The sequence below is a fragment of the Triturus cristatus genome, chromosome 4_1 (genome assembly GCF_964204655.1).
Source record: "Triturus cristatus chromosome 4_1, aTriCri1.1, whole genome shotgun sequence".
Taxonomy (NCBI): domain Eukaryota; kingdom Metazoa; phylum Chordata; class Amphibia; order Caudata; family Salamandridae; genus Triturus; species Triturus cristatus.
This window is the reverse complement of record NC_140585.1, coordinates 515917883-515932273: the sequence shown is the minus strand read 5'-3', so window position 1 is coordinate 515932273 and position 14391 is coordinate 515917883.

Sequence of the window (14391 nt, the reverse complement as noted above, 5' to 3'; positions counted from 1 at the left end):
AGATAGAAATATTTATATTTCATAGACATCAATCATGCTTATTGAAACCAAGCAGACTAATATGCAATATTATTTTATCCCTGATGTCATAAGTGTAAAAAGAGATTATTGTAAACATTAAAATCAAACAGACTAAAATGCATTCAAAGGGTCAGGGATTGTGGATGCGCTCATGCCCGGTTACTTACCGGTAATATTCATTACTCCGAGTCGTAGACCTCCCCGTCACAGTCCTTACGTAAGTGAGCGACAGCTCCCCCTCACAGACATTCCCAAGCTGAATCTCCCCAGCCCCCATCCCTACCCTCCAGGCCATGCCTACATCCTATGGAACATAACCCCTGACCTTACCTCCGGACACACTGTAAATCCAAGCATAAGAAGACTAAGACAGGGAGGGGGGAATGGGAACCAGGACTATGATGGGGAGGCCTACAACTCAGAGTAATGAATATTACTGTTAGTAACTGGGCATTACCTCCTTGTCAGACCTTCCCGTCACAGTCCTTACGTAAGTGAGCAGATACCCAAGCAAGAAATCGGCTTTAACCTCAGAGCTGCAGAACAGACTGTATTTTGATCAAGAAGCAGCAAGTTACACCCCATGCACAGAATGCAAACTGCACCCCAAAACTGGAAGACACATCACCACCCACAACCAAGCGATAATGTGACATAAAGGTGTGAGGAGAACTCCAAGTGGTGTCCCTCCAAATCTTCGCCATGGAAGGCCCCTATAAACAAGCCCAGGAAGCAACCATCCACTGAGTAGAGTGGCCCTGCACAGACCCAGGCACCTGCTCCTCCCGGGATTCATAAGCTGCCAAAATTGCCCGCTTCAACCAACTACTGAGAGTAGCAACAGAAGGCTTCAGAATCTGATGCGCCAAACCAAAAGTAACAAAAATGGAATTCACTTTATGAAACGGGCGGGTATGATTCAGATACACTCCAATAGCCCTCTTGACATCCAAACGGTTCAGCATAACCTCCTCCCCAGACCCAGAATCTGCACACTACACAGCAACATCAGCTCCTCCAAACAATGGAAAGTGCAGGGAATCGTAGAAACAAATGCAGGATCAGGCCTGAGAACCATCCTCTCCGGATACCACCTCAAAAAAGGCTCAGTACACAGCAACAAGCCCAACTCCCCTACACATCGGGCCGACGCTATAGTCACCAGAAAAAACACCTTGATAGTCAGAAATCTCAGGGAAACCTCCAGTGGCTCAAATGGCGCAGATTTCAAAGTCAGCAAGACCACCAGCAGATCCCAACCTGGAGTCAAGGACTTAACCACCAGCTTTTTCAGAAAACAGTTCTGCAAGAGCCAGGCCACCAAAGGCACTACCGCCTCACAGTCAGGACCCCGAAAAGCACGCACAGCCACCCACTGAGCCCTCAAAGAGGAGACAGCCAAACCAAACTCAAAACCATCCTTCAGAAATTCCAAAACCTTCATAGGTTCCACAGTCAAGGCAGACCAGCCCCTGTCATAACACCAGCCATGAAAAGCAACCCAACGCTTAGCATAATATTTTAGGGTAGATTGTTTACGAGACTGCTAAATAAAGAGAGCCACCTCAGGAGAACAACCCAGCGCCACAAGGTTCATCCTTTCAACATCCAGCCCGCCAGCTGCAACCTGACCACACACTCCTGAGACAGCCCCGGAAAACTTAGCAGATAGGGGTCCATGAGAAGCCTCCAGCATGGCAACACCAACTGCAATAACAGAGGAAACCAAGGCAGCCTGCTCCAGACCGGCACCACCAGGATCACAGAAGCCCTGTCCAGCTTGATTTTCAGGAGAACCCTCTGAATCAAAGTAATCGGATACATCAACCCGGTCCTCCAAGGAAACAACAGAGAGATGACCCACCTTCCAAACAGCCTCTGATGGGCACAGAGAGCAAAACCTCCCCCTCAATGCGTTCTCCTGTGTTGTAAACAGGTCCACCACTGGCATCCCAAACTTCTGCATGAGGACCCCAAACACCTTCTTGTCCAAACACATCTCCGACATAGAGGCAAACAACCTGCTCAACTAATCGGCCTCCGAGTTCAACACCCCAGGAAGATGAATCGCTAGCAGTGACAACAAATTCATCTCTGCCCACTGGCAAATCTGCTGAGCTAACAAATTCAGAGAAGCCACTTTTACACTCCCCTTATGGTTCACATAGCACAACACCTCAGTACTGTCCGTTCTTAACAGAACATCCCAATGTAGGACTCAAGGGAGAAAGTGAATCAGGGCCAGCTGAATTGCCTTCAACTCCCTTAAATTGGAAGACATCCGAGTCTCTGGGAACGACCAGATAACCAAAATTAATCCTAAGCCAGCACAGCACCCCGACCCAGTTTGCTGGCATCCGTCGTCAGAACCAACCTGTCTCGGAGCATAAACGGAGACCCCTTCATGAGATTCCCCACATCCAACCACCAGGACAACTCTAGGGAGATACTCCCCTCGGAATCAACTGGTCGTAAACCTGAGGCCCCGGACACCAGAGGCCAAGGATGTGATTTACCAAGGGATATGAGTGCAACCTTTCCCAAAGAACAATCATGACCGTAGCCGGCATTAACCCCTGACTCCTCAACCACTGCCATGCTGTGGAAGCGGGAGAGGCCGCAACCGCTGTCACTTCTTTCACAAGAGTCACCCTGTGAGGTCCGGAAAGGAACATCTTCCCCATTCTTGTGTTGAAGACCCATCCAATGAACAACAGTTCCTGAGTTGGAATTAAATGGGACTTCTCCAGGTTTAGTATCTACCCAAAATGCTGTAGGAGACTGCAGACATCCTGAGCTTGAGATTGAGAGGAAGATATCAACCAGTCATCCAAGTACAGAAACACCTGGCTCCCTTGTGCATTTAACAACCCCACCAAAGGAGCCAACACCTTGGTAAACACCCTTGGTGAAGCAGAGAGACCAAAGAGCAATACCTGAACCTGGAAATGATCGCCGCCCACACAGAACTTCAGAAACTTCTGCGAGTCATTGTGCACCGGCACATGAAAATATGTGTCCCTTAGATCCATTGACGTGAGAAAGTCCCCCACCGACAGGAAGGGAAGAATCAACTGGAGTGTCACCATGTTGAAGGACCGGTGAGGAATGCACAAATTCACGGCTTTCAAATCCAACACAGGTCGGTAATTGACATTGGTTTTTCAGATCAGAAAAAGGATAGAGTAAACCTCCTTACCCTGTTGCCACAGGGACCTTCATAATAGCCCCCTTGCTCAACAGGTCCTGAACCTCGGTCAACAGAGCATGATGCTTCACCAGCAAACTTGGAACAGAGCTAGAATGGAAAGCTTCCAAGGGAGGCTCCACAAACTCTATATCATGGGTACTCACAAACTTTCTGTCGGGGGCCAAAATTACAGTGTGGTTTTTGGCCGAGGGTCACACCGGTAGGGGTGGAGTCAGTGGGGGGCGGGGATACAGTAAAAAAAATCAAACCCGTTTCAAAACATTCGACGATGCGACAATGCTGTAATTCAAAAGCAGGTGTAACTACAAAGAGCACATTTTGATTATACATTTTTATTAGCAGACAATAGCAATCTTAAGAGGCATTGCATAGCTTCATACACACTTTGACCCCAATTCCATCACAGTCTATCTCTTGCTCAGTCAGTCTCTCTCTCTCTCAGTCAGTCTCTCTCTCTCTCTCTCTCTCTCTATCTCTCAGTCAGTCTTAGTCAGTCAGTCTCTCTCACTCTCAGTCAGTCAGTCTCTCTCAGTCAGTCTCTCTCACTCTCAGTCTCTCTCACTCTGTCAGTCTCTCTCACTCTCAGTTAGTCAGTCAGTCTCAGTCAGTCAGTCAGTCTCTCTCCCTTAGTCAGTCAGTCTCTGTCTGTCAGTCAGTCAATCAGTCTCAGTCAGTCAGTTTCTTTCAGTCAGTCAGTCAGTCAGTCTCTCTTAGTCAGTTTCTCTCAGTCAGTCAGTCTCTCTAAGTTAGCCAGTCAGTCTCTCTCAGTCAGTGAGTCTCAGTCAGTCAGTCTCTCTGTCAGTCAGTCTATTTCAGTTAGTGAGTCAGTCTCTCTCAGTGAGTCAGTCTCTCTCAGTCAGTCAGTCAGTCTCTGTCAGTCAGTCAGTCAGTCAGTCTCTCTTAGTCAAACAGTCTCTCTCAGTCAGCCTCTCTCAGTCAGTCAGTCTCTCTCTGTCAGTTTCTCTTAGTCAGTCTCTCTGTCAGTCTCTCTCTTAGTCAGTCTCTCTCCAAGTCTCTCTCTCTCAGTCTCTCTGTCTCTCTCTGTGTGTCTCTCTGTCTCAGTCTCTCTCTTAGTCAGTCTCTCTCAGTCAGTCTCTCTGTCAGTCTCTCTCTCTGTCAGTCTCTCTCTCAGTCAGTCTCTCTCTCTCAGTCAGTCTCTCTCTCTCTGTCAGTCTCTTTCTCTCAGTCAGTCTCTTTCTCTCAGTCAGTCTCTCTCTCTTTCAGTCAGTCTCTCTCTCAGTCTCTCTCTCTCAGTCTCTTTCTCTCAGTTTCTCTCTTGGTCAGTCTCTCTACCTGTCACTCTCTCTGTCTCTGTCTCTCTGTCAGTATCTCTCTCTGTAAGTCGCTCTCTCTCTCAGTCAGTCTCTCTCTCAGTCTGTCAGTCGCTCTCAGTCTGTCAGTCTGTCTCAGTCTGTCAGTCTCTCTTTCCTTCAGTCAGTCAGTCTCTGTCAGTCAGTCTCTGTCAGTCAGTCAGCCTCTCTCTGTCAGTCTCTCTCACAGTCAGTCTCTCAGCCAGTATCTCAGTCTTTCAGTCAGTCAGTCTCTCTCTCTACTCTCTCTCTCCACTCTCTCTCCACTGTCTGTCTCTCTCCCTCTCTTTCTCTGCGAGGCCATGGGTACATTACTTGCAAGGTCCGCGGGCCACCAAGGAAGGCCAGCCGGGCCGCTGGTGGCCCGCGGGCCTTACAATGAGTACCACGGCTCTATATGATACCCACCCTGATAATCTTCCGGATCCACTGATCTCTGATAAATTCCTCCCAGACCTGCAAAAAATTCCTGAGGTGACCCCCGAACAGGCCACCCACCAGAAACACCGGAGAGTCATGATCTTGCTTGACTGGCTGAATCTGAACTTCCTTAATGGCCTCGGGACTTACAGAAGGAAGGGACACACCAGCCCCGTCCCCTACCAAAAAAGGGCTGAGCGGCCATTTCAGACTGAAACGGCTGACAAAAAACTCTCTTATAGCCAGCAGACTTGCTCTTCAGCTGCGGCCAGATTGGAGCCAACAATTTTTTGTCCTCCGCATTTTTCTTAATCATAGCCTCCAATGGGACCCCAAAAAGTTTAAAGCCCGTGAATGAATTGTCATGAGAGCACTTTTCTGTGCCGCCTCCGCCTTCCAAGACTTAAGCCATAAATGTTGTCTAGCCACCACAGAGGCCCCCACAGCTGCAGCTGAGGCATTAAATGAATCCAGTTCCTTTGCTTGCTGCCTGGTGCTGCTGGCTGTCTGCCACATCGTGTTAAAATCCCCTGGTGGGACAATGGACCCAGGGGCGACGCCATCATCGCTGTACCACCCACGCTGGCAATCACACTCTGGGGACTGCAACCCCCAGAGTGCACCGCTGTTTCTCCCATTCCCTGCAGCTGCCGCGAGTGAGGGGGAGGCGGGGCCAACATGCTCATAGCGCAGCCTCTCCCACCGCGATGCGGCACGCGCACGGGACGCAGTCCGGACGAAGCCCAGACCAAGGGCGGGCCCGTCTGTGCCCATCAGGGGCCGGAAGAGGCTGAACTGGGCCACTTCTCTGACATCCGCTATTTGAGGAAAGCATCTACTCCGTAAGTTCCAAGTATTATTAATTTATCTGTTATATCTTATTGGACAGTCCGCCACCACGTGGCCCTATAATTGGACTGTTTAGGTCTGCTGGAAAATGAGCAAACGCAGGGGAGCAGCTGGGACACTGGACGCTTTTCTTGTGAGGGCTGAGTCCCTGTTAACCCATGAAATTGAACTGACAGAGCGTCGTCTGTCCCTCGACCCTATATCCTTACAATCTCGTCTATCATTAGGTGGTTTGACTACAGATAGTGTAACTTGCGCAACTCCAAATAATGTGCCAAATAATGTACCGTTAACGGATGCACGCACTGCTCCCACAAGTCTATCCACACCAGATCTGGGAGCCTCTAGTAAGGCTGCCCCGGACGTACCTAGTCTTAACACTATAGCACGGGTGGCATATCCACAAAGGAATCCCCAAGTGAAATCACAAACCGCCAAAATTGTAAAAAGAAAGACCAAGACCAAACCTATTAAAGACCGCCAACCTGTTAATAATGTATCAAATCAGTTGGCGATTCCTACCGTCTCAGTGGGCATACAGACTGATGTTTTCTCCAACTTCGCCTGCAATGATCTTAATATAGACACCATGGGAGCTGCTGCTGACACCAACTTTGCAGTAGAATCTATTGGAAATGCACTGGTAAATCTCAAGGATTTAATTAAATCGAATTTTGACGCACTTTGGGAGAAACTGGAGTATCTGGACTCTGAATTGGCCAACCTGAGGGGGAGGAAGGTGGATTCTGTTCTTAACGATGGTGGGGGAGGACTCTCCTCAATTCCCCTGGGCGGTACACTTGGGTATGAGCCACAATCTAGTCTTGTCCTGAACAATGATGTCACAAATTGAAGCAATTTAAATGTATTTCCAGCGCCACAATTTATTAGCGAGCAGAGGGGAAGACAGAGGGGAAGACAGGACGCTCCCCAACCTAATACAGTTAATGTCCTAGGAAGCAGTAATTTTACCCAGCCACGGACTAGTGCCCCCGCAAGTGACCTGAGTGTGAGAAAGGATACTTCTAGCAGTCTTGGAAAGGCCCATATGAGGCCAAATACTGATGTGTAAAGCTTACCTCCTGCCTCTTGTCCCTATGTGCTGGTGTTGGCTGGGGTCCCTAATTTAGTGGAGGATCAAAGAAAGTCTTGGGTAGACCTGCATAATAAGTCCATAGACTGGCTTTGTAAATATAAGGGTATTCAGCCTTCTAACATGAATGACATTCTTATGGCCAGAAGAGTAGCGTGGGTTAGTCAGTCTGCCAAGAATATAAACAGTGACTGTATTGTTTTGAATTTTCGCAGACCTCATATGGTTCACGGCTTACTGAATATTTCTGAGCATCACTCCACACAAAATACCTGTAGTAGTGCGCTCCCCTTGGGCTATTTTTACAAGCCACCTTTTAAATCTGTTAGGGACACTTACGTCCTCCCTTTGTTAACCAATAGGTTTAATGCACTCTCCAGTTTAGATGCACAGGATTGACAACCCCCATTAACGACTGACCAACAGTGTCATCTGACCTATTTGGCGGACCTTCCTGCTACTATAGTACCAACCCATAATGATAATGATAAGTCACTCCAAATTAAGACAGTTTCTCCAGCTACTATGGCATTAACTTATAATGCCAATGACAAGCCATCTTTAATCAAAAGCAGTATTGGAGCAGAATTGAATATCCTAAATTGGAACGTAGCAGGGTTGCAGTCTAAGCTTGGTGACCAGGATTGGTTGCGCCTAGTTAAGGAACAGGATGTAGTTATGTTCCAGGAGACTTGGGACACACATGACTTGCATATTGAGGGGTTCCATTGCATTAGCGTAGCGGCATCCCACCACAAACCGGGCCGCTCATTGGGGGGACTTTTCATTGGGCTTAACGTAGCAGCTGGAGGGAGTTTTAAGGTCTTACCAACAAATAGTTCCAATTATCAAGTTGTATTTTATAAAAGAAGAGTTTCTTTTTATTTGGTGAATTTTTATAATAACGATTTCCAATTTGTTCCCAATAGAAATGTTATTATGCTTTTTGATTTTATCTCTAATTTAGATTGTCAGCAACACTTGGGCGATACTATCGGGACTATTCTAGGGGGAGATTTTAATGCAAAACTCAAAGATACACATCATGGGGTAGAGACTCTTAACCAAGGTTCCTCCTCTTGTAGAGCTGCAGAGTTGGCTGCGTTCTTAAGTTCACATGATTTGGTTAATGTTATGGACCAGATGGGTCCAGCACACGCCATTAACTATCAACCTGCGACATTCAGAGGTAGGGGCCATTCCTCTACAATAGATTTTGTTTTTATCTCTTCTGTGTTTGTGGATTACTTAAAGGGCGCTGAGGTTATGGCCACGACCCATGGGTTTCACAACCCCATCAAATTAGCAGTGAAATTGGCACCTTGACCTGTGTTTTCAGCTGAATGTGGGGCTAAAGACCTAATGCCATCCACCGATAATTTAAGATTAATATGGAGGGGCGTTGATAGCGATGAACTGTTTAAGTTACTAGTGAAGGATAATCTGCCCCTCATTAACTCATGTCTGTTATTCAAAACTCCGCACCTAGAGGTAGTCAATGATTTCTCTAACCTCTGCACGGTCATCAAAACCTTACTGTCGAAGCCCGCTTCTCTGAGGAAGCAGGGCCTCAGATGGTTTGATGACAAATGTTCATTGGCAAATAGGAACCTACGTAGGGCCCTTTCAGCCAAACCCAGTTGTGCTCCAGATGTGAAATTGGCAAGGCAGAATTATAATGCAGCGGTTAGCATTAGGAAGGGAGTACTCTTAAACGATCGTTGGGAAACCCTATCTCAGGCAGCCACAAATAAAAAGGGCAAAATGTTTTGGTCTGCTGTAAGGGATCTCCGATCTACAGAACAGTTAATAACCCCCATCAGCTGTACCATATCCAGTGAATGTTGGGAAAACCACTTTTCTAATATTTATGCCACTCCTTCATCGGAGACAGACCTGTACAAATTTGGCCCATCTGCTGGCATCCAGATAACACTCCCCGATTAGAGGAAGCTATTCATCATAACATCGGGAATAAGGCCCCCGGCCCAGATTGGTTACCAATAGATTTAATCAAATGAAACCCGGATTTCTGGGCCCCGCTCATTTTGAACGTTTTTAACAATTTAATGCACGCCCCGCTACCCAGCACCTGGGCAAAGAGCATTACTGTCCCAATATTTAAAAAGGGGGATCGGTCACAGCCTAGCAATTATAGGCCAATCTCATTGATTGATAATACCCTTGACATTTTGGGCAGAGTTTTATACAAAAAGATCCTGGAATGGTCAGAGGAGTGCAGTATTTTAGGGCCTTGCCAGTTAGCTTTCCGTAGCAAGGTTGGCACTAACGAACACTGCCTTAACCTCAACCTTGTAATTGGGAAATACACTATCCCTCGGAATTCCCCAGTCTATTTGGCTTTCATGGATTTGTCCTCAGCATTTGACCTTGTGAACAGGTCAAGGCTGTGGGCTATCCTATTGTCCTATGGGCTGGATGAGCCACTGGTTCATTTTCTGGCATACCTCCATAAAGACCTTGAGGCTCAGGTGAGGATAGGTAGTGGGGGAGAGGTATCGGGAACCATTAAGGTTGGAAGGGGGGTCAGGCAAGGATGCGTCCGGCCCCCCTCCACTTTATTATTTATATTAATGGCCTAAATAAGTCACTAGTACCTATGACCCAAGATGTCCCCATGATTCATGGGAAACCCCTTCCTGTACTACTTTACGCAGCTGATGTGGTTCTTATAGGCCGCACTCCTAATTCTCTACGTATCCTAGTACAGTCCTTTGTTAAATTCATGGATAGTTTGGACTTGTGCGTAAATTTAAAAAATCATTTTTAATGTCCTGTGGCCCTAGAAATCCCCAGCTTAGTTCTATTGTTGCTGGCAATCAAACATTGACAAGTACCTGTAAATTCCCTTATCTCGGAGTAGTCTTTGCTGCGAACGGCTCCTGGACTGAGCATCTTACTCACACCAGGAGCAAGTTCTCAAAGACTATTAATTCTATTTTTAGTTTTCCCCGCCCAAAGAACACAGGTGCTATTTTAGCTATTTAATTTTTTTTAAAAATTACAATGTGTCCCTGTGGCTACGTACGGAGCTGAGATTTGGGGCACCACAGATAGCTCCTGCATTCAGCAGGAAGAAAAACGGTTTTGTAGAAAGCTGTTGAGTATCCCAATCTCGACCCCACAAGGAATTGAATTTAAATTATATATCTGATTTTATACGCGCCCGCCCAGCTCTTTTCTGGCTATCAGTCTGGAAGAATCAGGCAGCTACCTTAACAAAAAACATTATAACAGACTGTTTGAAGTGTGAGAAGGGGATGGACATTCCCTGGTTATCTGGAGTGTATCAAAGCTTATGCAGCGTCAATAAGGGCTGCATTTTCTTAAATTCTAGCGAAGCCAAAACTGTAAATAAAAGAGAACTTAGAAGCGCTCTTTATTTCTCATATTGCACCGTAAGAACTGTGTTGGAATCAAACAAACATACTGTTTCCAGTTATATGGCTTACGAACGGCACTGCTACCACCTACCAAATTATCTCACCCTACCCATGAGTCGGTGGGAAAGGAGCCTCTTATTCCGCCTGAGGGCTGGGACAGTTAAATTTGCATTGTGTTTCCCTCTGGGTTATCACCCGAAACTTGATTCACTACCCTGCCCATGTGACGGGGTGAGTGGGCAATCAATTCAACACTTTTTGTTTTTCTGCAAATATTGCATGAAATTTATCAAGTGGCTTCTTCTCCCATTTTATAATAAGAGCAGGCCTATTAGTTTGGTTTCTGCTTATTCATGTATGCTTGCCCTAGCTGATGAAGAGCTGTTTTTTCGCCTAAGTAAATTTTTGAGAATTGCCACCAGGGCGCGTAAGACAATGTCTAATCACTGAGTTTTATTCACGCAAGGACAGTTCATAACCATCGAATGGATTGGTTTTATATATTAGTGATTTATTTATTATTGATGATTTTTGTTTTATTCTGTCATCTAAATGTTATGATTTTGTGTTTATACAACTGTAATTCTTACTATTATGTATTGCTACTTTTTTCTCTGTCATTTTTAACCATTGTCGCACTTTTATGGATACTATGTTTATCCGAATAAAGTTTGTGAACTGAACTGAACTAAATCAAAAGACAGATCGGACAAGAAAAACAACTGCTGTTCCATCACAGTCAATGACTCAGAGGGATCTCCTTCCTGAAGCAGCAGCTCCGAGGTACTTTGACAGTCTTTAAGCAGCGACTGAACCAGATAACTGGTATACGCAGCAGATTGCACTACCAGATTGGAAACTGCAAAAGATCTCTTCATAGCCTCTTTAATCCTCTTATCCCCAGGATCCGAGAGTACCGCATCCTCCAACACCACAAGGCTCTGAGAAGAAAGGCCTGCCAACAGGGAATGAACCTTCACGACGGAGGGGAACTAATCCAAAAACCCTTGTAATGGATAACGTTTTGCCAGAAACCATGGCAAAGCATGTTTGTCCACATACCTCTATTCCCCTTGCAGCCCATTCCAGACCAACTGATGGACAGGTAGATATTCAGACTCCTTTCATCCACAGGACAACCACCGGCGGCAGATCATTTCCTACCTCGCCGCCAAGACATGGAACACCCTCCCCACCCATCTGCGACAGACCCAGGACCTGCTGACCTTCAGGAGACTTCTCAAGACCTGGCTGTTCGAGCAGTAGCTGCACCCCTCCCCCCCTCAGATCCTTGAGACTCTCAAATGATTGATTGATTGATGATTGGCAAAGAAATCTTCAGATTCCTCAGCCATCGAGGACATAGGAAAACCCAAGTTGTCCCATACATGCTGCAAAATACAGCGAAGGTTAGTCACATGAATAAATCGCCCTTTCACTTCCTCCTCTGAATACCAGTCAGGATCAGCAATTTCAGGGGCATCTAACTTCTGCCTTTTTGACCCCACTGCCTCCCTGGTTGAAAAGCAACAGAAACAGCGGCTACAATCATCCTCTGGATATCAGCCAAAGAAGGAGTAGCTGGAGGCCCAGCCAACACCTCCTCCTCCAAATGCTTACACTTCTCTGACCTCTTCCCCCATCCATGATGAGGCCAGATGAAGCACACCACCTTATATACCATAAACAATTGGCCAGCAAACTTTCCCAAATCGTTCCCCAACCATGGTTGCCAAGGCGCACACTACCCAATGGCCACACAACAGAAAACAACACCCCATCCTGCCGGCCAATCACAGCGTTCACTTCACTCACCTCACAAACTACAAAAAAAACAATCTGGGCCACCCGCAACACGCACAGTTTTACATAGCCCTATTCTGTAGAAGCACCCTTCAACTGTCCGCAGCAGAAGAGGCCTGCCCCCCAACCAGGTACCAGCATCCACCACGCCCCTGGTGCGCCAGGTACACAACGTGGCTCAAAGGGGAGGATCGGAGCCTCCGGCTGTCCTGCTGTAGCAGGGACACAATCCACGCCTCCCTCTTTCACAGTGAAGCACCACTGCTTGGAGCCTGCGGTTCCAACTGTCTCGCATTTGAGGAGGCCAGCCCCAGCAATGAACCCGCACTCACCAAGCTCAAGGTGCACCGGGCAGTCACTACAGATTTGCACGCCCTCACCTAAGCATGAGGAAGCCTGGCCACAAATTACCGAGGCTCTGGCGTGAATGGAGCAGAGCCCGCTGCCATCTCGCTACAGCAGGGACTTAAGTCACGCCTCCCCCTCCTACATGAAAAGGCTGCTATAGCATACCTCAATGATACTTTCCAACAGCAGTCACCAACCAAGAGTACAACAGCTTGTTCCAGACACAGAAAAAACACAACAGGATGTCCGGTGGTAAGGTCAGGAATTATGTTCCTCAGGATGTGGGCATGGCCTGGAAGGTAGAGATGGGAGCAGGGGAGTTTAAGCTGCGGAATGTCTGTGTGGAGAAGCTGTTGCTCACCTACATAAGGACTGTGATTGGGAGGTCTGATGAATAGGTATTGGCGATGAAAGCTTGGAAAGCATCATCTTTCGGTCAAGCCCCATGCTGCAGAGAATCATAGCTTCATCATCCATAGGCTATCCACACTATTAGTCTTTTTTTGGTAATAATTATTTTTATTGATGACAACTTTACATATACAGTTATTGCATAATCATAATCAGTAAGGACTACTTCTGTGCCTTTGCTATGACCGCCAACCATGGTTTGTACCTAGTCACACAGGGACCCGCTGAAGTGTATGCACTCTCGCTAAGTGAGGTCCAGCTCCTGTTCCACCCTCGGAGGATCACAGATTTTCCCCCTGTAAACAATCCACTTTCCCCACACCTGCGACCAATTTTTAGGTCATCCTCTATATTCATAAATCATGCGCTCCATCAACATACACCAGTCCATGTCTCTCTGCCATTCTACAATGGTTGGCAACTCTTCGAGCCCCCTATCTTTGGGCGATATTCCGGTTTGCAATCATGGTCCCCAACATCACCCATAGTTTCTCCTTACTGGTTAGGTCTGTGGGACCCCACATATTCAAGAGGCACAGCCTTATATTAGGTTCAATTTTAACACCCATAACGTCTTCCATGCACTTTATCAATTCCAACAGGTAATCCTGTATACGTATACATTCCCAGATAATGTGAGCAAAGGTACCCTACTGCCTACATCTCCTCATGCACCCATATAGCCCAATGCGCACTAGTGCAGGCCCAGTGAGGTAAATTCTGTGAAGCATTTTCAGCTGTACCAATCGGAGTCTGGAGGAAATAGCTATCTCTTTGGGGGAGGCCAGGGCCTCCATCCACTCATCGTCTTCCAGTCCTGCTACGTCATGTTCCCATTTGGCCCGAAGCCGAACCAGGAGATCTGACATGTTGTTAATTAATTTTGTATATGTCAGCGAGATAGATTTTTGGGGCATGTATCCGTCAAACACCCTATCTTCTAATGGAGAGGACTCAGGGAGGGATTCACCCCTAGGGACCACTGCCTGCTGGGCGTGTTGTATTTGCAAATATCTGAAGCGTTCTGTGTCGGCCATCTTGTATTCAGTCTGAAGCTGTGTGAATGTGACCATGCCGTCCATCCCCCATAGATCACCGACCCTAGAGATGCCTATTATGTCCCACCGATCAAAGCCCTTTGTCTTTCGCAAACTACCATACTTGTCCGTATCCCAGAGTGTAACTCGTTCCTCCCAACCCAGGCTCTTTGTAGCTTCTCTCCATATGTGCACCACATGAACAGTGGGGCCTGTCAGGTGTACCCTAGTTGGCTTGATGTATAGTACTCTCGTGAAATCCCCTCCAGGGAGCTGCCACCTGTCCATCTGGTACCCTGGATCCAAATTTGGGCCTATAGATGCAATGATTAATAGCGGTCAGTTGCGCGGCCCAGTAATACCTCCTGACATCAGGGAGACCCACCCCCCCCATCGTACCATCCCCTTGTAAGCTTCTGGGTGGATATTCGGGGTGGTTTGCCATCGCATAGGAGTTCCCTCTGGTAACTTTCTATAGCTTTGA